The following is a 27872-nucleotide window of genomic DNA, read 5'->3' on the forward strand; positions in this document are numbered from 1 at the left end:
ACTTTAAAGAGATGATAAGGTATACCCATGAGATATCTACTTTAAGAATAGACAAGACAGCCAATGATGGTGTAAGCCACAAGTTGGAGGCAGACCACAGTACACTATCTGCAATGCTGCCTTGGGAAACTTGACTTATGACAACACCATCTACAGAGTGACTGTTGTTGCTCAGGATGGTTATCTTTCCTATGGCTGGGATCTCTGCTTTAAGCTTCACCATATTAAACTTGAGGTCCAGAGCATAGAGTCAGATCAGTGGAGACAAGTGACAGGGCTGGGTCTAGGTGGAAGATCAGCTTATAAATGAGCACCAAGGGTCTCAGCCTCTGGAAGGACACTCAGACTTCTCCCAGGAGGCCGGTGACCTCCACTCACAGGTTGAAGGTTCAAATTTAGCATCTCTCGACATCAGAATTACATCCCTATTAAACAGACTCCACACTTCTCCCCAAGTAACTCACGCCATTCTCTATGAGAATGACAGATGTCCATCACAGGACAGACTTTCAGTCTCTGCCTGAGGAGGTCAAAAAAGACGCTGGAAGTTGTTCCACTGAAGGCAAGATTGAAGGAAGATGTGTTTTCTTGACTTGAAAGAAATAAACAACATACAGATGTTGGGACTCTAGTCATAAGTACTGCAAAATGGCTAATATGGAAGAAATTACTCTTGATGAGGCTTAACCACCTCTGGCATTACATGGCAGAAAAAGGAATCCTTTCCATTGGATTGATTTTTATTCTGAATATTGCTTTCTCTGAACATTGATAATGTCATTTGTTCTCTTTCACTTACTTTTTACTATTTTCTCGTCTCTCTGTCTCTTTCTTCCATCACCCCCTACCCTACCCCTGCTTGTACAGGCATTGGATTACTTCACATGAAGTTGACATCTTGTTTCTGAGAGTGCCTATTTCCTGTATCTGGCAAGTAGAATCCAGTCAGCCTTATTATATAATATAAATACAGTTATGACTATACTATTGAAATTTTACTCCAGCCTGATAGTGTAAATGCTATTTGTAGTTCAGTAGTAAGACTGTCTTTTGTGCTGGTATCTCACTCTTGAGATCCGGTATGTACTCTTGATCATGGACTAATGTTCTTTTCTTGGGTGTATAGTCTTTGTCTTTTAAATCCCGTGCTTGAATCTATATTAAATCCCTTTCTTAGAAACTCTAATTTTGCTTCTGAAAAAAGAAACTTCTTTGTCATCTTGATATCCTACTGGAAAAAATGCCTTGTGATTCAGCAAAGGAAAAACAGCAGTGCTGTATATTTCTTTAAAGCATAATATTTATATAACTGTTCCTCATAAAATGATTAAAGGAAAGAAACTAGTTATTAAAAACTGTACCTTAAAAGCATTTGACATCTGATTGGAATTGTCACCTCCTTTGATTGTAGAAATTTTACATGGATCAGTAAAGGGAATTTTAAGATTTCATTTGGTAATAAGATTGGTGATGAGCCTGAGTGATGTTTTGTAGCAAGAGTGACTAGGGGAGAGAGAGATGGGGAGATGCAGAGAGCAGCAGAAGAAAAATCTCTAAACTCTACTCACATTCTACTCATATTCTCCAAGGCCTGATTCAGGTGGACAGTCTGAATTATGAGACTTATAGCCCAAAAGTAAATATGCTCTCAGTGGTTTACTGCAAAATGTTAGCTGCAAGAGGCTTCGAAACCTGCTCCTCATTTATAGACAGCTCCAGTACCCTCAAAGGTTTCCTTTGGGAAATGTGAAGAATGCTGTTATCCCTGATTTCTTCTAGCCCACTCTCTTTCTGGGCCTCTCCTCTTACCTAGAACCTTAGCCGCTTTTAGCAAACCTGCCAATCACAATCATGAATCAAGTATGAAGCAATGCCCACTATGGGGCAGTCAAATCAGTAGTTACCTTTGCTAATCCACTGAATTCTATGACCTGCAGTTATAGGCGAATGGATCGAATCTGGAATCTCTACATACACAAATTAATTTGGGTTAAATAAAACTCCAGGTTTCCCAGAATAATGGCAGCTCATGTGAACTGGAAAGATGGAATAGTCTAGCCTGGTGGAACTTGGAAGTCCAGTGAAACTACTTCAGGAGAGGGAGGATTGATAATTCAGGTCATGAGTTGTCTCTGAGTTTCACAGAAGGGTTTCAGAAGAGTTCTGAGCCTATTGAAAATGAAAACAATTTTGTATGTGCATTTATTGAATTTTAGTAGATTTATTTATCATGTGTATATCTCTTTCTATCTCTGTTTCTGTTTCTCTGTGTCTCTCTAATGGTGTGTGTGTGTGTGTGTGTGTGTGTGTGTGTGCGCGCGCGCGCGCGCGTGTGCATGTACCTCACATTGTTTGCATCTATATGCCTATGCACATGGGTGCACATACAAGAGTTCATATGAGGAGGTCAGAAGACAACTGAGAGATTTGTCTCTCTTCTCCATGTGCATCCCAAGAAGCAAACTCAAGAGATAAGGTTTGGCAGCAAGAACCATCTCACCAGTGGTATAATCTTCTTTTCTAAGAAATTCTGAAAATACAGAGGACCCAGAAAAACAGGAGATACTGCTTTACATCACAAATGTCTCTGAATCCAGGAGGTCTTTTGTTTTATCCAAAATCAGACTAGGAGAGAACGGAGTTTTCTGCCTGTAACATTTTCTATAGAAGAACCAACAGATTTGCTAGAATGAGTTGATAAAATGTTAACTCATCTCACTGGACATTGTCCTTAAATGAAATCAAAGCTTGAAAATTGTTAATGTACTTTGGTGAACATGTGCTTATGAAGTTGTAAGACAATGTTCTGTTACAAAATAATCTTTGTTGCCTTAAGTATGTGGGAAACCTGGTTGTCTTTTCTCCTTAAAACAGTTACACTGAAATATACATCTATATGTATATTTATAGTATATATATTGAAAACACTAGAGTTGACTATGATAGCATAATATATTGAAGTTTGGTGTGTGTGTGTGTGTGTGTGTGTGTGTGTGTGTGTGTGTGTGTGTGTGTGTGTTTAGCACTAGTGTTGACTATAATGACATAACTCTTCTGAGTGTGACAAACAAATGTCTTATTGGTTTTGAATCCTGCTTTCCAGGAGGGAATTCTTGCCTAGTTCTGTAACCTTGGCCAAGAGCTTATAGCTGGGAAGATCATAGGCTCTGAGCATGGGGAAACACACACTGCCTCTGTGTTGCCAAATTATATAAGAACCGGAGATGCAGATTGGAGAGATATTTTTTTGGACATGACAGTCTTTGAACTTATGAACCTACCCACTGCAGCAGAGGTTATCTGCACAAGACCTACTCAAGATTGAACCAATCACTGTTTCCTCATATATGGAGGAGGGACTCATGAGGCTCCACACCTTTCTGAGGTACTCTTGGCCATCTACAGAATGTATCTTTTTTTTTTTTCCGGTGGTACAGCCACTGATGAGTTGCCCTTGCTCTGATAAATAACTGCCTACCCATTCTCTGAAAAAAAAAGCTCTAATTAAACACAGTGAGTCATATACAGAAAGAAGCCATCAAAGTGGGACAGAGGCTTCTTGAGAAGTAGCTTTCTAATTAATGTCAGAGAGAGGGAGCTGAGAGAAGAGGGAAAGGGTGGAAATGACCACAATTCATCATACAAATGTAGAAAATGCTCAAACAATAAAATGTTACAAAATAGTTTCCACTGACATCCCATGAAAGAATAGGGACTGGAGAGATGCTCCACCATCTCCATTGTGCCATACATCAAGAGGATCTAAGTTCAATCCCCCACATACATGTAAAAATGCCAGGCATGAGACTGGACATAAGCATGTAATTCCAGTGTTGGCCAGCAGAGTCAAGAGGAGCCCTGGAACTTGTGACCTGTCAATCAAGCCAAATACACAAGCTCAAGATTCAGTAAGAGTCTCTTGTCTCAAAAAATATGATGGGGAGCTATTGACAAAGACACTTGACATAGGCCTCTGACCTCCACATTCATATGCACACAAATTTATGTTCATTGTCCATAAACACATATACCCAAACACAAAGTGAGAGGACATTCATGTCTTTCCTTATTTGTCATAACTTCCTCTAATCACCCGGATTTTCTTACCTGGCAGCTGTTGCAGAGTTTTTTCTTCATTCACCTACCCTCCATATTCTCCATCTCAGTCTAGGCTGTCTTATTTCTTTCTCTGACCTCATCTCTGCAGCTTGTTCTTAATTATGGAAGTCAATTGAGTTCATTGCCTTAATCTTCCTCTTGTCTTACATTCCAGAGGCTGCCACTTTGTATTCATTTAAAAATTCTACACCTGATATTCGAATGACTGAGTGGGACAAAAATCCATTGGAGGATCATGAGAAGTACAGAAAGGAAGGAAACAAAACACACACTCCTAAATCCGCTTACATATGGCATAGTACTGATTACAAGAAATGAGTGATTCATTTCATTACTCAATTTTTAAACCATTTAATATGCCTCCCAGGTAGTTCCCTGAGTTGGAAAACTACAGAAGAAAATGGAAATGCCTAATGCTTTCCAGAATTCTGATTTTCGGTGCAGTTTTCATTAATATAAAATCAGTTTTATTCCAGTCCTACTCAAAGATGATGGGCTGCAAATCATGCCTTCTTGCCAAGCAGCATGCTATTTCTTATTAAATGAAGAAGGCTTATTAAATGAAGAAGGAAAAGCTTGCCTCACTTTCCAGGAGAGGCATTCTGCCGGGTGGGTAGGTAAACAGATGTTTACAGTGATGCCTTCATTTACCAACACTCATTGTGTGGTGGTCAATGGGATTTCAGTCAGAAACATCTATATTTGCCTACTGGAGGTGAGCTGGAAGCTAACTTCTGGGACATGAATACCTGTTATCAATGGTAATAATGTATCAAAATGAAGTTATGAGAAGCTTTAGGAACACACAAATTAAAAGAATAGGCAGAAAAAAGATGAAGCCAAATATTGCTGACCAGGTATAGGGACTCTTCAGAACTAGTAATCTTTGTTTGCCTCATAGTTCTTGGGAAACTTTGAATGGTCATAGCCACCATTGCAGGGTAACTGACTGGACAGGCCCAGAGGTCAGACTGGTGGAGTCAGGCCTTTCTCTTCTCTTTGCTAGTGAAAGGTAACACCACTTCTCTTGGGATTACAGTGAAGACTTAGTTGATCTGTATAAAACAGGATTATATCTGGCATAGATGTTAATTAAGGGTGAAAAGGTATTTACTCTTTTTTCGATTTCTGTCCTAGTTTGCTTCTTTGTTTGCTGTGATAAAATGTTGACTAGAACTAACTTAGGGAGGAAAAAGATACTGTTTTTCATCTTATACTTTATAGGACATTACTGAATAAAATCCAAGCAGGAACTGGAGGCAAGAACTGAAGTAGATCACAGACCTTTGTATATGTTAGGATGAATAGTGTCAAGGTTTTCTTATTTTTACCTCAGTTTGTTCCTTGTTGAAGTCACAAAATTCACTGATTTTATACTATTAGTGTGGGGCTATAAGTAGGTAGAGCTGGGAGTATATCCCTAAAGAAATGAGACACTAAACTAGCATGATAAAAGCAGGAAAATGGGAGAAGAAATAAAAGTAAAGTTTGCCTAAGGAAGCAAAATATGTAGTTTAAACCTTGTTTACCTTGTAAATACTGTGTTATTTATGAAGATACTCTCATACCTTAGTGGCATAGCTAGGGTACCTTCTATCTTCAATATATCTAAGATGAGTCCAACAAGGTTCAGATGAAGACCAATGTGACAACTTCTGTACTTTTCTCCTGCCAAGCTCTAATAGTTTTATTGAGAAGGGAAGAAAAAGTCATAAAGCTACTTTTAGGAGAGGATGACTTTTAGGAGAGCATTTGTTTTCTACATCACAAAGTTATAGTCACTGGTCATATCATTCATGGGAAGTGTTTGCTAACTAGGACTGTGAATTTTCTTGGGGTGTATGTATTATTCATATTTACAGAAGCTTGCTGTAACATGGCTTTAGACTTGCCATCTCATGATTATAGACACACAGCAACAACAGGAGACAGAGAAATGGACTTGGATTTATTCAGTGGATATTTGATAAGCAATTCTATGTGTACAGCCATCATGGACTGACTCAAAGAGCTTACAGACAAGTTGGGGGAGGTGTGAACAATACACACAAAAGGTTAAATAAAGATGAACTAAAGACAAGTAGAAATAAAACAAATAAAAGTATCATCCAGTACCACAAAGGACTAAGAAATCCACAGAAATAAGTGGTTGATGGAACATCTCACAACACCAATTTCAACTTGTAAATGTACCCCTAAACTGTGGAGATTGCCAGCACTGATGACTTAATAAAGCCTCCATTACATAGCATGTAGAAAAAAAGAGAAAATATAGAGGGAACCAGGTGGACACAAGTAGCATATGTGAGTTCAAAAAATAATCTTGAAATTGTTTGCTCCATGCCAAGGGCTTATTACAGCAGCAGATGGTCAATAATGCCGTACCCAGGAAAGGCATGAGTGGTTATACAGGTGAGAACATCAGAAATTGTCCCAACACTGATGACATGCATTTTCTCTTTTGGTGAATGCTTGACAAGTAGCAACTTGAGGGATGCTCAGTAATGTAGAAGATGGAAGAAATGAATTGGCTAATAGTACAGGATCATAGGATTGGAAGGAAACTGGTAAGATCATTCTCTCAACTCTCAGGGGAAAATGCGCTAAAAAGTTAAATAGAAAGAAACCTAAGTCCAGAACGTGAGAAAATATTCTGAATTGAAATAATTGAAAACATCTATTAGTTCAGAAACTGGAAGCAGCCTAGATGCCTCTCAACTGAAGAATGGATAGAGAAATTGTGGTACATTTACACAATGGAGTACTACTCAGCAGAAAAAAAACAATGGAATCTTGGAATTTCCAGGAAAATGGATAGAACTCGAAGAAACCATTCTGAGAGAGGTAATCCAATCACAAAAAGACAAACATGATATCTACTCACTCATATGTGGATTTTAGACATAGAGTAAAGGATTACCAGCCTACAATCCACACTGCCAGAGAAACTAGTAAACAAGGAGGACCCTAAAAGAGACAAAATTTGTTACCTGGAGAAGGGGAAAGGGTCACCATCCCCTGAGCAAATTGAGAACATGGGAAGAGGGGGGAGGGAGCCACGAGAATGAGTAGGGAAGAAAAGGAAAAATGCAGAGGACATGAGGGAGCAGAAAGGTTGAGTCAGGTGTAGATTAGAAGAAAGGATATGTGATAGGGAGGGTTTTAGTTGGGGGGGTGGTAGGGGAGGAAGGGAGGGAGAAGGGAACTGGGATTGTCATGTAAATCAATCTTGTTTGTAATTCAAATAAAAAACGTAAAAAAAAAAAAAACCAAGCTTTTAAACTGATGGTAAATATGTGTTAGGATAGTTTTTTCCAAATGTATCATGATAACCTTAGTATCTAAGATTATCATGAAAAAAAATTATACATAATGAAAGTTATTTTCATGTATGGCTTGCAGAATCAGCCCAATTAATTATAATTAAAGATACCATATATTGTAACCTAATTATCTACAAAAAAGGAAATAATTGAAAACATAGCTTCATCTGTCAATTCTCATATGAATTTGCACATATGCTTCTAGTTGGGTCTCAGTTTTCTTATCTCCTTAAGAGGAATATAAATTATTATGCTCAATATTAAAATATTTTAATTTATGACTTGAAAATTTGACACATGTAAAATCATATCTACCCCAACTCCCAACCTCCAAACCCTTTTACCCTCCCTGTCAGCTTCAAGTTCTTTATCTCTTAATATAACCCGCCAAGTCCAATTAATGCTGTCTGTATGCACATGACATACGGCCAATAGACCATAGGCAACTTGTTAGAGGACAACACCCTTAAAGGCTACTGACTCTCCCTCATCCAGCAGCCATCAACTGCCTGTATCTCATCTCTTCAGCTAGGGTGAGGACGGATGCCGTCTGTGAAACAGTATCTTCCGGACACCACTGGACCTTGAGCTGCCATGAGCTCATGAGTGTAACAGACCATCATATCCAGGAGATATGATTTCATAACCACTGGATCTTATAATCTTCTTGTCCTCTATTCTGCAATGTTCCCTAAGGCTTAGGGTAGAAGGAATGATTTAGATACAATCTAAAGCTCCAGGTTGTTTACAAAGAAACATTTAATAAATCAATGTATTTTCATATAAAATAGAAATTAAGAGATTGAACTGTTCAGTATTAAGAAGTATGCTAAAGAAAGATGTTTTTCCCCCCTTGAGTTTTGTAGAAGGAGAAATTCTAACCAAACTTACTATCATCTTTTTTCACACAATTTAGTTTGTAGAAAAACCTGAGTGCTTTTGGTAGGTGACATGTTTTAAAGATTTTGCATACCAGGGCAAGAGCTTTAAAAATAATGTAACATGATACGCAAGTGATCTGGCAGCAAGCTGTCATGTTGTGCCACAAAAGTTTTCAATATTTAATTAAAATCTTTGATAGTATAAAATTCAAGACATGTCATGAATATTAATTAAAGAGATACACTAACTACTTATTTGTCAACTACAAGGGCAAAAGCTGTTCGTGCATATTAATCGGAAGATTTTGAAAGAAGGGAACCAACTACTACAATCGACACCTGTGGTTGCATCAGGAAACAGAGAAAACAGCTCCTCTTTGTGATGTAGTGTCCTTGTCTGAACTTCAGAATGGGTCTTTTGGAGAACCAGACATGGAAGGAGAAGAGAAGCCTTCCAGTCTCTGGGGGTGGGGGTTGTGCAGAGGGTGGCTTGCAAATCTGCAGGGTTGTGTAACTGTGCAAGGAGATAATGGGAAATTTCAGAAATGTCAAATAAACTGAAGTAGCTCCTTTCGGTTTTTATACCACGGACGGTGCCAGCTCTGGGCTCAGGGACAAATCCACTGACAGGAGATTAATATCAGGGAGAACCACCCAAATCCACAGTCACCTAAGTTTCCCTCTGCCTGTTTTTGGTAGATAGCCATTTGGATGAGACACAGTTACTTGCATACGACGTGCCAACAGGGTCAAGTGTGGTCATGGCAAAAGTCAAGTTTCGGATTATCCTTGTCCCTTGTGTGCTCTGTCCCTTATGGGATCTACAGTCACAAGGTAACCTGCTTTCCTAGGCACAGCCTGTGAATTAACAAGAAATGTGTATTCTCCTCTCTGTGACTGCAATTTAGACCAAGCCACACAAGCAAACGCCTGACTACCTAATCCCCATGTGTGTACCAGTGTACACGTCTGTGAGTGTAGGCACGTCTGTGAGTGTGTGCACGTCACAGCACACACGTGCAGATCAAAGGGCAATTTCCAGGAGTCAGTTCTCTTCTTCCACCATGGGTGCTTTTTCCCTCAGAAGCCACCTCCCCAGGTCCCCTCTTTCCCCATTCTACTCCAAATAATGTCAAAATGTTACAACAACAGTCAGAAATAAAGGAAGGGGAAGAAAGCATTGCATTTGGCCAGGACCTTCACCATGATCCAACCACCTATGCACACATATCCCTTCTCATATGCAGAAGGTGACCTTAGGACATCCTAGGGGATGGACGGATGTGTCAATCAAATCTTTACCCTGGTGTTTCTTACCCTGGAGAATCAACTACTAAGGAAGGGAAAAGGGGTGTAGGAGAGGCAGTGGAAGTCTGTTGGTCTTCCCAGGTCCATGACTAAAGACACATGCATCAGTGAGGAAAATATTTAAGCTGGCTCCAAATATTATGGTCTGTCTGCACAGGGCTCCTCTAACACGTGAAGAAAAGGATCCTATAGAACAGAAATGGAAGCGTCATAGCGGTTTGCGCTTATCAAGATTTGCTGAAATGCTTTTAATCTTAGCACTTGGGAGGCAGAGGCAGGCAGAGCTTTATGAGTTCAAGGCCAGCCCGCTCTACAGAGCTAATTCTAAGACAGCTAGAGATGTCACACAGTCAAACCTAGTCTCTAAATACAAAAACACAAACACAAAAACACAAAGCAAAACAAAATTGCTGGAGATCTGCAGATTTAATCTGGGAGGAGTTATGAATTCTTTGGAATAGGCTGACTGATTGAAACCTTTTCATTGTCTGTGTAGTCTATGAATTAAACAAACAACGGTTCAAATCTTTTCTTCATAGGTCTGGTCAGTTAGATGGTCAGCTGACGGGCTAATGATTAATAGAGCTAGTCCACTCTTTGTGCCACTTTGCCTAGTGAATGACTGATCACTACAGGCTTCAGGTTTGGAGGCACTGACTCAGAGATGCTCCACAGAACAATTACTTTTCAAATGAAACAGTAAATTTGGCAGCATCAGGAAGACAACTGGGCCAAGTGGATGCCATGTGAGCTAAAACATGGAGAAACATCTGTTTGTACAATTCCTGAGATTGCAGGCTCCAAATGCAGACTGACTAACTCACCTTTCGTGGTCACCATTTAACTAGTCCTCGAACCAGCCCCCTAAGTTTTGCATCCATTTACCCATCTGTAAAACACTAATTCCTCTCCATGAGAAAATACGAAGGGCCTATAAATTACTAGAAGAAAAAGTAAGTGCTCTACTAAGATGATATTGTGAACATAATATAATAAATCATGGCAAATATTAAATGTATGGAATCTTGCTAAAATCGGGGAACGATGGATGGTCATGATAGATTCTTTTAAAGACATATACAGCAATATACATTATAACACACTATTACCAAGGACAACAACAACATTAGAAGAGGACATGACTGAAGAAATGCCAGCAAACAGTTAATTTGCATCTTGTGTGTTGTGTATAACCCCAGAAAAATCACCTGTAAACTTCATATAGTCTATTGTTTTTCCTGTGGTGAAGAGAGAAGGTAGTTGACCCATCTTTGCTGTGGGTACAAAACCGCAACTGCAAATGTCAATTGAATTCCTACCTTAAGCATAGAGATGAAAGAAATACAAGGGAAATGTGTTTTCTGTCATGAAAAGATACTAAATGGAGAAGAATACGTAAGCTGCCAGCTCTTATCTAGACAGGAGGTAGGAGAGAAGCCTACCATCTATGATCTGACTATACCCCCTGCTACCTCTGTCCTCCTCTTTCTACTCCACCTAGCTCACATGGTCTCACTGTATGTCCTAAGAAAAACCCATGTTCTGGTAATGAAGTCCCCTTTGCAATTTTGAATTTAATCTTTCCTATTTCACTTGACAGCAAGATCCTAAACCCAAGGATGTGTCCTGCTAAATCCCCAATGCTTAGCATAATGCCATTTTATATAACTTCTGTGGAAGGCAAGAAAGTGGAGGCCTCTGTGTGGCAGAATAGGATTAAATGGGGGAAATGCAAAAATGGCGGTATCAAACCAACAGACCACTCCTCAATAGCTAGAACATGGAACTCATCTACACCACATGAATCTATTGTTTATCTAAACGATGTCATTATTTTTGGCATCTGGGAGAAATTTTTGTTAGATTTTATGGTTTGGATAGGAAATACCTCCCCCAAGCGCTCTTCCACTAAAGGCTTGATAGGCAGCTGATGGGCTTTGGGGTGGGGGTGATTAGAACTTGAGAACTCTGACCCATTCAAACAGTTAATTTCTTAATGGATTGATGGCATGTTGGGGAGGTGGTGGAAAGAAGGGGGTCCTGTTTAGATAAGTAGGCTACTAGACAATTGTCCTAAAATGCTACAACTCATCCCCAGTCTCTGCCTTCTATAGCTTTGCTCCATCATATGTTCCCAAGGCACTCTTCATCACCAAGCACGGACCTGGAAGTAATGGAGCTTGAAGACCAACAACTATGACCATGAACCAATATAAACCTTTCCTTGCTGGAGTTATTTTCCTCCGGCATTTGTCAGGGTGATAAAAACCATTAATACAAAACAAGACGAGCTGAGGTTTATAAGTGACCAGGCATCTCCCAAGTAGGGCTCATAGATGTTGCTTCGCTCACCTAAGCCTTGTATTCTCCATCTGTAGGATGGAAGTAACAGTCACCCTTTGAGACAGTGCATGGGGAAGCATCCCTTTGTAACCTGCAAGTATTACCTGAGACATGCTTATTAGCACCCTTGGTGATAATTTCTACTAACAACACTGCTAATCATGAAAGAAGCATCATTTACAATGGCATATTATAAAAGGAACCCTAAACATGTCCAGTCAGTGTATTTTTTACAAATACAGGTTCTCCACTAAAGAGATCAATAAAACAGATTTCTTAGCATTCTCCCCCTCTGAATCTGAACCAGGCCTGTTGCCAAATTTTATGCTAAGTAATAAAAGTACTGACATTAAATGTGTCACCACGAATCAACAACCTATTGAAGGTAAGATATTATGGCACAGCAGTCCCCAAGAAATGTACATTTTTAAAAAATAATCTTAACACCGCAAGTGCTTTGTGTGGCTGCTTTGCAAAGTCACTAGAGCTGAAGGATTTGTATTTTAATGTTTATCCCTGAACTGGCCTGCTGTTTTCAAATTGCCCAGGAAACAAAATGTTGAAAATGGAAGCAAACCAGAGAAAGCTAGATTTAGAAAAGTAGTGTTAGCAAAAGCAAGCTGTGGGGTTCTGATACCTTAACAGCACCATAAAATGCTCATAATTTAATAAATATTCTTAACATAACTATTCCTATTTTCCCCCCAGCCACTTATGTAAAAGCATTTAATGTTCATTCTTTCATTACCAACCGGAGACTCTTGTAAAGAAGTAACTGGTTCCAGAAATTGTTAAGAATGTTTTAATAACAGTGTCTTTTACAAAGGGGAAAATCTACTAAAAAACAAAATCAGCCTTTAGGTCCTTCCTGTGGTTATTTTTATTGGCAGTTGGCCCACAAAAAAATATTTATGTGGGGGAATGTCATGCCATAGAACTTCTACCTGAACAACAGTAGTGAAAGCAATAACAAAATGCATTGTGGTTATCAATGTCCTAGACACAGCAGCAGAGCAGGAGACTAGTAACAGCAAAAAAAAAAAAAAAAAAAAAAAAAAAAGAAGGAAAGGATAAGTTTGATAGAGATCCAAGCTTCCAAATAATGTTTGAGGAAGGATAAGAGTGATGAAAAAACTAGCTAGGGTGTATAACATTCCTACTACGTACCAGCATAAGTCAAAGGATGCTTTGAAAGCTGCACACAAACTATGAGACAAGCATAACAGCTTCTCAGGCAGGAGCAGATCCAAGTTAGTGATACAGACAGTGAAAGGGTTAATAGTATATCTCATACCAGTGTAATTTTCAAGCCTATTTTCTAGATACTATTCAATGACTAGTGTTAACTTAGTGAGTTTTGCAATTGAGGTTAGAAAGAAATGCGAAAGTATTTTAAGACTGGCATGTCCAGGGGAAGGGGAAATGTGACAGGAAGTAATTCCTCCAAATACGATGCTGAGATAAACGCCTCAGAATCAGCACCTACAGCTTGTGAACTCCAAACTATTGAATCCAGATGTTTATATGGGGATATAAGCAATTCTTAGGTATATTTGTGAACCAAATATCAATCAAACATGGCCTAGTGCATTGATTCCCTTTGACCTGTGCCATTTTCACAGAGCTGCATCTCATTGAACTCTTGCTTGATAGACACTTTGAGAAATACTGGTTTGTGTTTATGCAACTATAACCCCTTCTAATTCATTTGTTTGTGAATAGAAGGGTTCTAAGACCACGAGTTGAACATTACTGCAGTTCTAAGGCCATGAGTTGAACATTGCTTTGGGTTCTAAGACCATGAGTTGAACATTACTGCAGTTCTAAGGTGATGAGTTAAACATTACTGTCTATTTCTTTTCTGTTGTTTAATGATCTCATGGACATTTAACTGAGGTGCTTAGTCTGTGTGAGTAGTTCATATGTTTCCATCTGCTCCAATCAGAAAGTATTTTTCTCCATAAGAGTGATGTGTCAACTGTTGCTGCCTAATGCATTACTGGAATTTTAGTGGCTTAAAATAAAAGACAGATGGATTCAAAAGTCTCTGTGTTCAGTGAAAAAGTTATCTATAAAAGATGATGCATGTTATACAGTTCATTTCATGTAACATTTTTTTCAGTTGTATAAACATTTTTATAATCTTTTAATTTTAGTTTTTAAAACAATGTTTTTTAATTTTACATACCAATCCCTGTTCCCCCTCTCTCCCCCCTCTCCTCCCATCCCTCATACCTACTCCCTCCATCAACTCCTCAGAGTGGGTGAGGTCTCTCATGGGGAGTCCACAAAGTCTGTCACATCACTCTGAGGTAGGATCAAAGCTCTCCTCACTATATCTAGGCTGAGCAAGGTAGCTCACCATAGGGTATGGGCTCCAAAAAAGCCAGTTCATTCGATAGGGATAATCCTGGTCCCACTTTCAGTGGCCTCATAAATTACCCAAGCCACACAATGGTCACTCACATTCAGAGGACCTAGTTCAGTCCTATGCAGGTTCCCCAGTTGTCAGTCCAGAATTAGTGAGCTTGAACTAGCTCATAGCAGCTGTTTCTGTGGGCTTCTCCATCAAGGTTCATGTAACACTATTGAATTAATAAAAGTGGAGAAATGCCCAGTGGTTTCCAGGGAGGATAAGTGGTGCTCAGGGTGGAGAGGACCACAAATGGGTATGTTGAAGAACTTGTAGCCTTCCTATCATGAGGAAGACCATGATTTTTTTATGTAAAACTCATTTATGCAATAATTAAAATGACAGAAAACACTATGCACACAGAGTACCTGGTTTTATTCTTCGTAGTGAAATTGCATTATAGTTTTATAAGACATAATCATCAGAAAGGAACTAGGGAAAATGTACAAGAGGCTCCTCTACCTTTGATGAAACTTCCTATGCTTTCTGTCTCCTATGACTCTACAATTATTTGAGAATAGAAAGTAGGCAAAACCAGTTATTACCAGAAGTACAGCGGTGGCGCCTCTATTTGAGGCTCACTCAAACTCTTTGCTGAGCAGCTCTGGATTGGTCTCCTCTGAAGTCTCAACTGGAACAATACCTGCTTCTTATCTCATTCCTGGCCAGACTCAGTGTGGTAGTTTGAATGGAATTGGCTCCCATTATCTCACAGGGAGTGGCACTATTAGGAGGTATGGCTTTGTTGGAGTGGGTGTGGCCTTGTTGGAGGAAGTGTGTCACTGTGGGGATAGGCTTTGAGGTTTCCTATGCTCAGGATACCACCCAGTAACATAGCCTGCAAGATGTAGCCAACACCACGTCTGCCTACACACCATCTTACTCCCCACTGTGATGGTAATAGACCGAACCTCTGAAACTGTAAGTCATTCCAATTAAATGTTTCCTTTATAAGAGTCCCTATGTCATGGTGTCTTTTCACACCAAGGAAAATCCTAACTAAGACACCAAACTTCTCGTTGGCTGTGAGAATGAAGACCTCAGTTCCTCACTTGTTGCCTAGAGTTCTCACCATTTGCCGCCTCAGCTTCACCATAATTCAGCTCACCAAGGAGCAGCTGGCTCTTCTTAATGTTAGTATGGAATAGTCAATGACAGCCACCGTGGTTGTAAGAACGTAAACTCGGGGCTGACATCCTGTTATTCTTGCCATACTCTTCACAAGTAAATCAGAACTTTGAGCCAACACTCAAGAAGAAGGGATTGCAGAAGGGCACCAACATCAAGGGCAGAGATGATTGTAACAGGAGCAAGCAAAGCAGAGGAAAGCTAACGATGGTCTAGTTAGAGTAGGCTTCTCCCAACGGTGGAAAAGTATGTCAAAACGAACTGCATTGTGGAGTACCGAAACCACACTTTCCAATGTTGTCGGTTGTGAAATCTATGGATTGTCCTATTAACAACCATTATGATCAGTGACACAAAACATTGTGATGTACTGTAGAAGCTTTGGTTCCTAAGGAGTTGAAAGATAAGTGTTCTGTTTCCCAGACCCACTGTATTAGGAATACCAACTGCTGAGATGTTTGTCTCAAAAGGAGGTGGCAGGCTTGTCATTTAACATTGCCATGGGCAAAGGAGCTTCCAGTGTGTGCCTCCGAGAAGAGCTGAGGGAGATCTGCGTTCTTAGAGCCCCTTTCTGTAAGGATCTATTTGAATCTCCCAGGGGGTGCTAAAGAACACAGCACTTAAATGGAAATTTCACACTGAAAGCCAGAGAACTTGGATAGGTTTCTCCTTCCTTTGTATCCACACTGCACTAAGTGACATTCTTAGGACCTTTCGTTAGACAGAGACACACACCATTGTGTATTTAATTATGTGTATGCGTGTATGTCCAAGTGTGGGTATCTTCACTTGAACGAAGGTGCCCATGAGGCCAGAGGTCTCCGATCCCCATGGAGCTGGAGTTGAGGATGGTTCGAACCCCCTACCATGCTTGCTGGTAACTGAACTTGTGTCAAGTAAGTGCCCTTGACCACTAAACCATGGCTCTAGCCCCAGCACAGAGTGTTTTCAATGTATAATTTTGATTAGCCTGTGATGAGGAACCAGCAGGTAATAAGTGAAGCCATGGAGATTTGGAGATGGCTGTGACAGAGGTTAGCTTCCCCTTACTAATATAGCTGTTGTTCCGTAATCAAGGTCTGAAATCAAGTTGTTGCAAATACAGATGTTTTTTGAGAACGTGCCTTTTCCTCGAGGAGCATGCTAAAGGGCACTGCAGGTTGTACTTGCAAACAGGAAATAGTTGAACTTGAGTGAGTGAAAGGGATAATTCACAATTTAAGAGTCTCAAGTGACCTTTATTTTCATTTGTATACAAGTGTATGTGCACCTGATAGCCTAATATTCATTTGTTTGAAGCATACATTTTCCTCCAATTACCTGGTCAAAACCCACTCTATCATAATATGTAGCGTGGAAAAGATTGTTTTCCCCCAAAATGTCCTTTTATAATTCTGATGTATGAAAACTGCAAGGTTGCGTTGAGCCTAAGATTCAGCATAGAAGGGATATTGGTGTCTGGCAAGCCTGCCTTTGCTAAGATAGTGGGCAACACGGGCTGCTAGGCAATCCTCAGGGAATCGACTTAGCATCCAATTCAACCCGGACGCCAACTAAGATACGTATGCCCGCATTCCTTCCAATGGTCATGTGCTGCCACCTGGCATGGGCTGCTGTTTCTTACTTCTCCACATGGCTACCACGGAGCCCAGTTCTATAACAATATTGCCTGCTGTCAGTCCTGATCCACTTAGGGCATACACTGCCATTGTCTCATAATGCTGCACACTCCATCACCCACACCTTGGAAAAACAAATCTCTCCCTGGGCCCTCCAAAGTAATGGTATCATATCCCGGGCTCCTGACCAGATAGGTGAAATCATTCTTGCATCCTCATCTCTTGGAGTTTTCATCTTTCCCTCTATACGCTGCAACTGAAATGTGGACATCTCTGTTGTACTTAATGTAGCTATTACTTGTTTTCAATCCGCTGGAGGCGTCCCAGGAGTACAGCAGGTACAGTGCCTGGACTCATCTCGGGATATTAACTCCTGTGTCATGGGAAGCATTCCATATCAGTAAATTATCCTTCTTCTGGCTTCCTAGCTTACCATTGTTGACAGCACCTTGAGGGGCCTTTCCCAGGATGTTCTTGGTATCAAGGTCAAATTCTGCCGCTATCAGTACCCGACTTTTGGCTAGAAGCCTTGTCAAGATCGAGAATTAGAATTCCTGGGCAAGTTTTCTACTTTTTAAAATGAGGGCCTGGACTCAGACTTCAGAACAATTCTCTCCAATAGGGGTCTTTCTGAATTCCTTTAAATACATTTTTGGATAGTGCCTTAGTTAGGGTTTCTGTTGCTGTGAAGAGACACCATGACCAGGGCAACTCTTATAAAGGAAAAATATCTAACTGGTGGTGGCTTACTCTTCCAGAGGTTTAGTCTGTTATCATCACAGTCTGACAAGGTGATGTGCAGGCAGACATGGCGTTAGAGGGAGAGCCAAGTATCCTATATCTTGGCTTGCAGACAACAGGAAGTAGTCTAAGATACTGGGCATGGCTTGAGCATGTATAAGATCTCAAATCCCACCCCCTCAGTGGCACACTTCCTCCAACAAGGTCAATCCGACTTCAACAAAGCCACACCTTCTAATAGTGCCACTCCCTATGAACTTATGGTAGCCAACTACATTCAAACTGTCACCAATAGTCACACCATAAAGGCGGCTGATTACTTTACCTAAGTCTACGCATTTTCTCCTCAACAAGTAGCTGCCAGTTTCTGATACGTCATTCCACAGGCTCTGCAGAATTATCTCTACTCAGTCCCTTTCAGATGCCAGACATAATACACAGAAGCAAGGTCATCCCCTTCTCCCTGAACCAAGGCCATTTCATCCTGGATAAAAGATGTGTCCCTACATGGGACTCTGGAGGACTCTTCTATCTTTGGGAAGGAGACGTTAATTCATAGCAAAATTGGAAATCATGATTCCTGTGTAAGGTATTTACTAAGCTGGTGTTCTTAGGGAAACCCATACAGAAATAAGGGTGTAGTGTATGACAGGGAGTGAAGCTGAGTTCAGATAAGAACCTAGCTAAAATCCAGTCTACTCCTGTCCTTCAGTGGAGATTTAGTAATCAGAGGACACCACAGAATCCCTCCATCTTAACGCAGGGCACACATTTGTGAGTATTCTTGATTCATCCTGACATTGAAGCTTGACTGTTCTTAGGAAGGGGCTTTTCGACCTTCCACACATCTACATCTCTTGTCAGCTGAGGGCAGTTTTCCAGAAAAAAAATGGTGCAGCCATGAGCCTGTAAGGTTTGACACTCATAAAAGGTGGAGGATGGGTGACTGGCCTTGTGAAGAGATCTGGGGAAGGTGCCAACAGTCCTGTTATAACAAGAGAGGTTTCTGGAAGATGAATGGCTAAGGAATCTTCTGTACATATGAGGGCTTTAAACCCCTTATTTGAGTAGAGTGACTATTATGACCTTAATCCTGAAATTGCTAGATTGTTGATGCATTCATTAATTCATTTGCTTATGCATTCATTCAACAAATCAAATCATTGTTGTGTGTTCACTGTAGAGGAAACTCTCTCTCTCTCCAGGCACTAAGTCAATAGCAAGAAAACAGAAAAATGTGGTCCTTGACCTTCAGGGACTTAAAGCCTACTGACAAAGATAGTTGTTACACTGTTGTAGCAGAGCTTCACTGTGACGCATTAACAGTCACCACTTAGATGATATGCACTCAGAGTGAAAAAAAGACTTAACTAAATGGTGTGAGCTCCTATGATCAATAAATATCAATTTAGAGTCTCTATACTGAGTAAAGGCATAGGGGATATACTGTCTTCTCTGTTGGTGTCTAATCTAAGCAGATTTCAATTGCTATATTGACTATGACCATACTAAAATTAATGATCAAGTTTTTACTTATCTTTTATTATCATCATCATCATACTTTGATTGAACAGGGCATTGTGACAAAGCCCAGAGTAACCTTGAACTCTGTCTCATTTCATCTTCCTCCCAAGTGCGGTCAACAACTAGCTCTTTTATTATTTCTGTGTTTGTTTCATCCCAAGTACTGTTCCTGAAACATAAAAATACAGAATGTGAGTGGAAGGGTACCCACTTCTAGAAGCTTCTGAGTAGATCCAATATATATTATTGAGTGCAAAGTTGAATACTGTGGTGTGTGTGTGTGTGTGTGTGTGTGTGTGTGTGTGTGTGTGTGTGTTGTGTTGTGTTGTGTGCATGTGAATTGTAGTCTACATAGAACATGACCCTTCAAGTAGGAAGACTTAAACATAATAAATTTTAGTTTCTTTATACAAATAAGCCTTTTCGGGTTTGCTGATGAGCTAATTCTTGGTCCTTGGCCTCTGTTTCCACAGGAGGGAGAGAGTTCAGTGTTTATATTGATCGCTTAAAGGCGGCCTTGAGTCAGCTGATGCACAGCAATGGCAGTATTGAGTTGTATTTGGAGCTTGCCTAGAAATGAAAGCCTTTTATTGCATTATTATGAGGCTGGGTAATGGACACAAGCTGTCATCCAAATTATTGATGACTTGGCATTTTGAATCACAAACTAGGATATCCAAGGCTCGTTGATTTGCTAGATTTAGCTGTAAAGTACGAGTGAGAATTAGCTGGTGAAATGCTTGTTAATAGATCCTCATGATGCCTTCTTTCCTAGTCTATTGCAGAAAATTTCAACCTTTGAAAAAAATCCGGGAAGATCAATATTTTGTTTGAAGCCATTTTTAAGAAAAAAAAATCCATCAGGGTCAGAGAAACGATGGAGTTACATGACATCTACTGACGGTAGAGAATATCACAATTCAGGCTGCACTGAGACATGATTTCCCCCTTACCTGCAAATATTTGTAACAGATAATCTGCATGTGGAAATACCGAGGCACTGGCCTATCAAACTAGAAAGGTGGGGGCTGAAGGTCTCCACTCAGCTCTTTCTCTTGCCAGGGACTGGATGGGAAATGGTTGAGCCCGGGAGCTAGTGTTCGATTTAGTTTCTTTCAGCTTGAAAGATGATGCCAGCATCTAGCCTCCAGCTTTGCCACAGAGCAGCCTTACAGGAGATTTGTGGGCTGTGTTGTACACAGGAGCAAAACACATCACTGTCTCTCTACCAGAAGGGTGTTGCTTGCTCTCACCAGGCAGAAATCCAGCCTAACTCAGATAAAGCTCTGGAGTCGCTGTATCTAGGCAGAGAAAATGAAATACTAATAGGAAAGGGATTAAGAGGCTCAATGTGTTGGCTGTCTATTGCCACTGTAGCAGTGCAGAAAAGCAGCCGTGGGGCTCCATGTATTAATGAGAGTTTCATTTTGATCATGTTTCTATTGGGGTAGGGAGGGTGAAGTGATGCCAACAATCTGGATCAGGTGTGGTTACTTTATCTAGGCCCAAAATGTGTTTGTGGTCAGTTGGCAGGACTTCTCGGGGTTGGCTTTGATGGTGGCCATGGCTCAGAGGTCTTGGCTTTGCTCTTCATGACTTCTCATTCTCCAGTAGATTAATCCAGGGTTGTTCACATGGGAAGTGTCTACGAGAGAGCAGGGGGAAGCACTCAGTCAGAGAGGCTAGAGTGCAGAACTTGTAGGTAGGCTTTTACTTTTCTAATGTTTTCCTGGCCAAAGCAAATCATGATGAAACCCACATTCAAGGACATAGAAAATGATTCAAAACCACATATAATCCAACCATGGTGGGAAGCAGAGGTGGGAGATTGTGAGTTCAAGGCATGCTTGGGTCATATAGTGAAGCTATCTCAAGCAGTAAAAACAAACAAAATACACATGGAAAGGGCACCACCGGCTCTGTATGGGTGAAGGGTTGTGGATGTTTATGTAATAATCTCATTATATTCTATGGTACATAGATATTTCAGGTTTTAACTTACTACTGAGTAGTTTATGAGAAACTAGTCAAGATCAAGCCTTTGCAAGAAGAGTTAGTTCTTTTGACAGTCTACAACAATGTTTTATAGAGCAGTTTGGTTTCTTCCTCATTCATTTTTTGGTCCATTATTCAGTTATTTTCCATTTTTTTTCAGCCTGGTTTCTAGCTGTGTTTAGGAAAGGGGTTTATATTATTCCTACTGGGATGTGATGGGACATGTCCTGTGTGCTATGAATATATGTTTTTCTTATTGGTTGATGTATAAAACACTCATTGGTCAGTAGCCAGGCAGGAAGGATAGTCTGGGCTACCAGACTAGGAATGCTGGGAAGAGGACAGGGAGGAGTCTCAAATGAGTTGCCAAAGAGACGCCATGTAACTTCCGAGGAAGAAAGAGGACCAGGCCTCACTGGTAAGCCCAAGATCATGTGGAAATACTTAGATTAATAGAAATGGGTGAATAATTAAGAGAGAGCTAGTCAATAAGAACCCCGAGCCACTGGCCAAACAGTTTGTAATTAATATAAGTCTCTCTGTTTCTTCGGGGCTAACCGGTTGTGGGACTAGGTGGAGCAAAACCTCCATCTACAGGCATGTAAATGCCGGATAAAAGCAAAAATGCATCAAATCTCATTGGACCTTATCATGAAGGGAAGCAAGAGGAAAAGAGTGCCAAGTGCCACAGGTCAGTGCTAGCAAAAAAGTGTCTTTCACCTAGAATTTCCTCCCTGTTCAACATTTGGGAGGTGAGTGCTGTCATTGCAATAATGGGATCCAGGGAGACGGACCAGTGGCTAAGAGATTGCCATTCAAACTTGAGGAGCAGAATTTAGATTCCCCTTCAATACCAAGTAGGCCTAGTGGTCTGTCTGTAATCCAATCACAGGAAGGCAGAGATAGGCAAGCTGGATAGGGAAACTGACCATATTGGTGGGCTCTGAGTTTGCCTGAGAGACCCTGACTCAATCAGTCATCTAGAAGACTGATGGGGGCTGATGCCCAACTTCTACCTCAGGACTCCACACATGTGCACACACACTTGCAAAGACACCTCCTCACGCATGTTCCCACACACAAAATATGGTGGGGGAGAGAAAAATAAACAATAATATATACTTAAGGCTCAGTGTATAATTCAATACGGCAACATAAAATATATGGTCTCTTCTTTGTTTTGCTTTTAAAAATTGATTCACAGCAGAATCTTATTGCTCCATCATTCAACTTCTGTAACCTTCTATCTTCAGCTTAGTGTGAAAAAACTGACTCTTGTTTTAGTCAAGAATCACTGACAAGGTCAGAGACATCAGTCGATGTACATTGGGCATCTTGAGGTTGGCAGACAAAGTGTTTACTGGAAATATAAATATACTCGTGGAATAAATGGTTCTTATCAGCAAGGAACTTGCATTGGGGTATTCCTTAAAAGTGACAAGAAAATGTTCTGTCCCTCCAGAGTTGAACATTCCAGCCCCACTTATTGGCGTTTTCATGACCTTTACAGAGAACCTAATTATCTGGAAAACAAGACACCCCACACTAAGAACTGACTGAGCACCATTCAACCACTCAGGAATAGGCCTTGTGGTACACAAGAAATTAGACTTGTTGGGTAAATACAAGTTGGTAAGGTAGCACTTCTAACAAGGTCTCAAAAGCCCAGCTGTCTTTCTCTTTTCTAGATTGGCTTATCTGAGACAAGAATATCAAGGTGGTTTGAAAGATAATGGTCCCCAAAGGGAGTGGCACTATTAGGAGGTGAGTGTTTGTTGGAGAGTGTGTGGCCTTGTTGGAGGAAGTGTGTCACTGTGGAGGTGGGCTTTGAGGTCTCATATATGCTCAAAGCACACCCAGTGTCTTGGTTCACTTCCTGTTGCCTTTGGATCAAATATAAACAACTCTCAGTTCCAGCACCATGCCTGCCTGCTTTCTGCCTTGCTTCCTGCCATGACGGATGATAAGGGACTAGACCTCTGAACTGTAAGTGAGCCATCCCAATTAAATATTTTTCCTTTATAAGAGTGTGCATGGGGGTCTCATCACAGCAAGAGAAACCCCGAGACAAATACCATCTTCAGTCCTAACACATCTCATTTTGTTCTGTCTTTAACATCTGTTTCACATACAGATAGATAGAGATAGAGATAGAGATAGAGATGCATAGATATTTCAAGTAATGGTAGATACACAAACCTATATTGATGGGGGATGTCCTTTTGTATTATATTTCTCTTATTGGTTGATGAATAAAACAGTTTGTCCAATAGCCAGGCAGAAAGCTTAGGTGCAGCTACCAGGCCAGGAGAAGACTGGGGTGAAGAAAGCAGATGAGAGACGCCATGTAGCCGAGGAAGGAGTAACAGGTCCGGAACCTTCTCTGGTAAGATAAGACTATGTGAAAATACATAGATTTGTAGTTATGGGTTAGCAATTAAGACAGAGCTAACCAATAAGAAGCCCTAGACATGGGCCAACAGCTTTATAATTGATATGTCTCTGTGTGCTTATTTGGGGGCTAGGGGGTGATGGGAGCTGGCAGCACAGAAACCACCATCTTCACTATATTTGCAATAAAATAATGCTGACTGTAATATCTACAGAAGCATGTAAAATGGTGCAGCATGAATAAGTTCTGTAGTTTGGACTATCAATGTCCTGTACCATAGTTATGTAAGATATTTCTTTGAGGGGAAGATAGGAAGGAAACTAAATGCCTTGAAATTACTTTTAGAACTTCCTGTGAATATGAAATTATTTAAGAGTGAAAATTTAAAAGCAAAATGTACACTAGGGTTAATCCTGCATTCCAGTAGCACTTATCATTAACTATATCATCCTTACCCTATAGTTTACAGTTCTGTCTTGAGGACAAGAATTCAATCCTGTGTACCATTGTGTCTCCAGGTCTAGGATGTCATTCAGTAAATGACTTTCAAATTATTTATTCAATGAGCCTTTGAATGGATAAGCTTTCGAACAATTGACGGTTTAGCCTAATTAATGAACAGCAATTAACTAAAATGCACAAAGGCCACTTACCTCAGGTCATGTGGTTGTCTGTTGGTGGTGTCAGGACTTGCTTGTTACCTTTGCTGTAGAGGAAAAGACAGTGAGAAGCCCGGCAAGTTACATCATTTCCAATGACCGTGTCCAAATGGGGTGGAGGTCCACTCTGATAGTTCTCCACTGGACAACACTTTTAGGAGATTAAACTGAAACACAGGAAACCGGTTCTGTGTAGAATTTCCTCCCAGAATGGTCTGGGCAAGACTAGCCAGTCTGACGTGGGAGACTAGTACTGTAGGCTGACTTTTCTGTCCCACCTGCCAGTTCCCAAGTAACCACACAACGACTTCTTATTAATTATGAAAACTTGAACAATAGCTTGGGCTTGTTACTAACTAGCTCATAAAATTTAAATCAAACCACTTTCATTAATTTATTCTCTGTCTCGTGGCATTGTTATATTTACTCTGTACTGCCCATGCTTTTCCCTTTCCAAATGGCTGGAGACTCTCCATGTCTTCTCCCTTCTTCCTCCCAGTGTCCTCTCTGTCATGAAAATCCTGCCTTGCTATTGGCCATTGAGACTTTTATTAAACCAACCTGATGTGACAAATCTTCACTATGTATAAAAAGATCATTGCACAACACAGCACAGAGTAGGAAAATTTTGCTCAGAACTTCCATTAGCTGCCAGTGTCCATGCAGATCATTTTAATTCTATTTACCACTTTACTTTCCATCCATAAAACACTTTGCAGCCATTAACTAATTGCTTATCTGTGGTCCATGTCCATAGCTGCCCAGCCAGTGCTTTGCCTTATAAATTTGACTGTGTTCCAAAAAGAACTACAATTCCTTGATGAAAATTGGCTGAATAAGACCATGACATCACTAAATGTAGATGGTAGAATGTTCTATTCTCCTCTAACCAGGACTAGGTTGCTTTGGAAAGTGAAGCCCAGCAGTCATCCTGCTCTCAACTTACAGCCTCTTAGATGAGCCACTAGAGATTCCCCTTGACTCCTATAGCATATCTATCTTGCAAATGCTCAAAAGCTCATAAATCACCTGACCTTTGCCCCTCTCTCTCCAGCAGTAGGCTCCCTGTTGCTCCTCACACTCTGGCTGTGTTTGCCCTGCTTGTTACCCCACTATGTGGTCTTCCTGTCCTGTCCCACACCTTGACCTCTTCCTAAGGATAAATGTTCTTTTCTTACATGTTCATCACCTTTCCAGATTGGCAACTGCCAAAATGAGTTTTTAGGGAAGACTTTTCTGTCTTATGCTGGATTAGATAAGAACCCGTTATGACACGGTGTCAGACTATTTGATATTTCTTTCCTAGCTGTTATGTCAATTACCTTTAAACAAAAAGAATTATGCAATTAACAGTTTATAGTTTGCCTTTTCCTTTGTATTTTAAGCTCTATGAACTCCTCTGTTATTAATGATAAGTATCTGTTGAAAACATACAGATGAATCAAGGAATGAACCAATAATCTGGTACATTGAGTCGACCAAAGAATTAATGATGACTCCACATTCAATGACTTCTTGATATCACGTGACCTCTTCCATATACACACACTGCCATTTAGAAGTCCTCACCTGGAGGGTGCAAAGATGATTCTGCAGTTAAGAAAGCTTGTTGCTTTCCCAGAAGACCCAAGTTCAGTTCTCAGTTCCTATGTCTGGTGGCTCACAACTGCCTATAAGTCTCTCCAGGAGACCAGACACTTTATTCTAGTCTCTGTGACACCTGCACATACATAAACACATACACACCCACACACAAAAATTGAAAATAAAACAAACTCAACATAAAAAAGTCTCACGGTGTTACTGAAGATCTTTTCTGTTGTTTAAAATGTTTGTATGGATGGTATGTTTGTTTGCTTGTGTTTTGATACGTGTGGGCACACATGTGTATGCACACACATTGGAGTGCATGTTGAGGCTGGGCTTGATGTCAAGTATCTTCTTCAATCACTCTTCAAGTAGCAAGGTCTCTTTCTGAACCCAAAGCTTGCCATGTTGGCTGTTCCAGCTAGTCATCTTGTGCCAAAAATTCCATGTCTCCACCTTCCTTGTGCTGGCCTTACTGGCAAGCTTCCTCATTTACCCAGTTTCTAAGTGGGTTTTAGGGATCCAAATTCTGTTCCTTATGCTTGTGCTGCAATCCAGTTCCCTGATAAGTCCCTATCCTTAGATCCCTATCCTCCTTTTCTGTGTTTCAATTGTAAACATTTCATATTTCTTCCTGTGTCTCAAAAATCCAGTTTTGTTCCCATAGAGAATTCTGACAAGGGACAAAAGTGGGTTCCTTCTGGTATTTATGGCAGCTTTTGTTTCCAAGTTCCTTACATCAGCTGTAAAAAATGTAAAAGGAACCATGGAAAATAGTATATTGTATGCATATATGGGATGTCCTTCTGTATGCTGTGAATATGTGTTGCTTTTATTGGTTGATAAATAAAGCTTACTTGCCAATGGCCAAGCAGCATATAGCTAGGTGGGAAATCCAGAGTCAGAAAAAAAAAGGTGTTGTCACAGAGATGCCATGTAGCTGCCAAAGGGGTAAGATGCCAGGACATTACTGGTAAGCCATGGCTATGTGAAGAGAGCTAGCCAGTAATAAGTCTGAGCCAATGGCTAAACAATTATATTTAATGTCAGCCTCTGAATGATTATTTCATAAGCGGCTCCTGGGACCAGCAAGTAGGAGAGAAACTGGTCCAGGGGAATCAGCAGGCCAGAAAAACATTCAACTTCACATGTATGAAAATTCCACAATGAAACATAATATTTGATATCAATAATCTATGCTAAAAAAAGAACAAACCCTCTGTTGTGTGGAGTACAGTTCAAAATAAGTTAACAAATAAAGATGAGTTACGCTGCTCAGATTGCCATAACAAAAAAGTAAGTCAACAGAAATTTATTTTCTCATAGTTCTAGAAAGTCCAAAGTTGAAGAACCACGTAGCCAGGTTTCTTGTTCCTAGAAGTTCCCTCATTTCTGTGTCTTGCATGGCTTTTCTTCAGTGTATGTAAAGAGGGAATAAAGTCACCAACCCTATTAGATTAGGGCTTCATTCTTATATCTCAGTCAACCTTAATCAAAGCTTTTTCTCAAGGTACAATCAAAATGTGTTGGGGTCTGATCATTGGATAGGAATATGCAGAATGGATAAGGTGTAAGTTTCATGACAACTCTTTATTACACAGTTCATGGGGCTTTAGTCTGTATTCATTTCTAAAGGATTCACATGTCATTGCATTTGGTTAGGAATTGGTGTTTATGTATTTTAGACCCCAGACGCCGAGAATTTAGAGATACAATGACCTATCAAGACCACGTGACCACAAATTGGCAAATCGAGGATGTGAACTTGAGTATTCTGATTCCTGGTCCAGAGCTCTCCTTTCCAGCTGTGATTTCCAGATATGTTGAACCATTCAGGCAT

The sequence above is a fragment of the Cricetulus griseus genome, chromosome 10 (assembly GCF_003668045.3).
Source record: "Cricetulus griseus strain 17A/GY chromosome 10, alternate assembly CriGri-PICRH-1.0, whole genome shotgun sequence".
Lineage (NCBI taxonomy): Eukaryota > Metazoa > Chordata > Mammalia > Rodentia > Cricetidae > Cricetulus > Cricetulus griseus.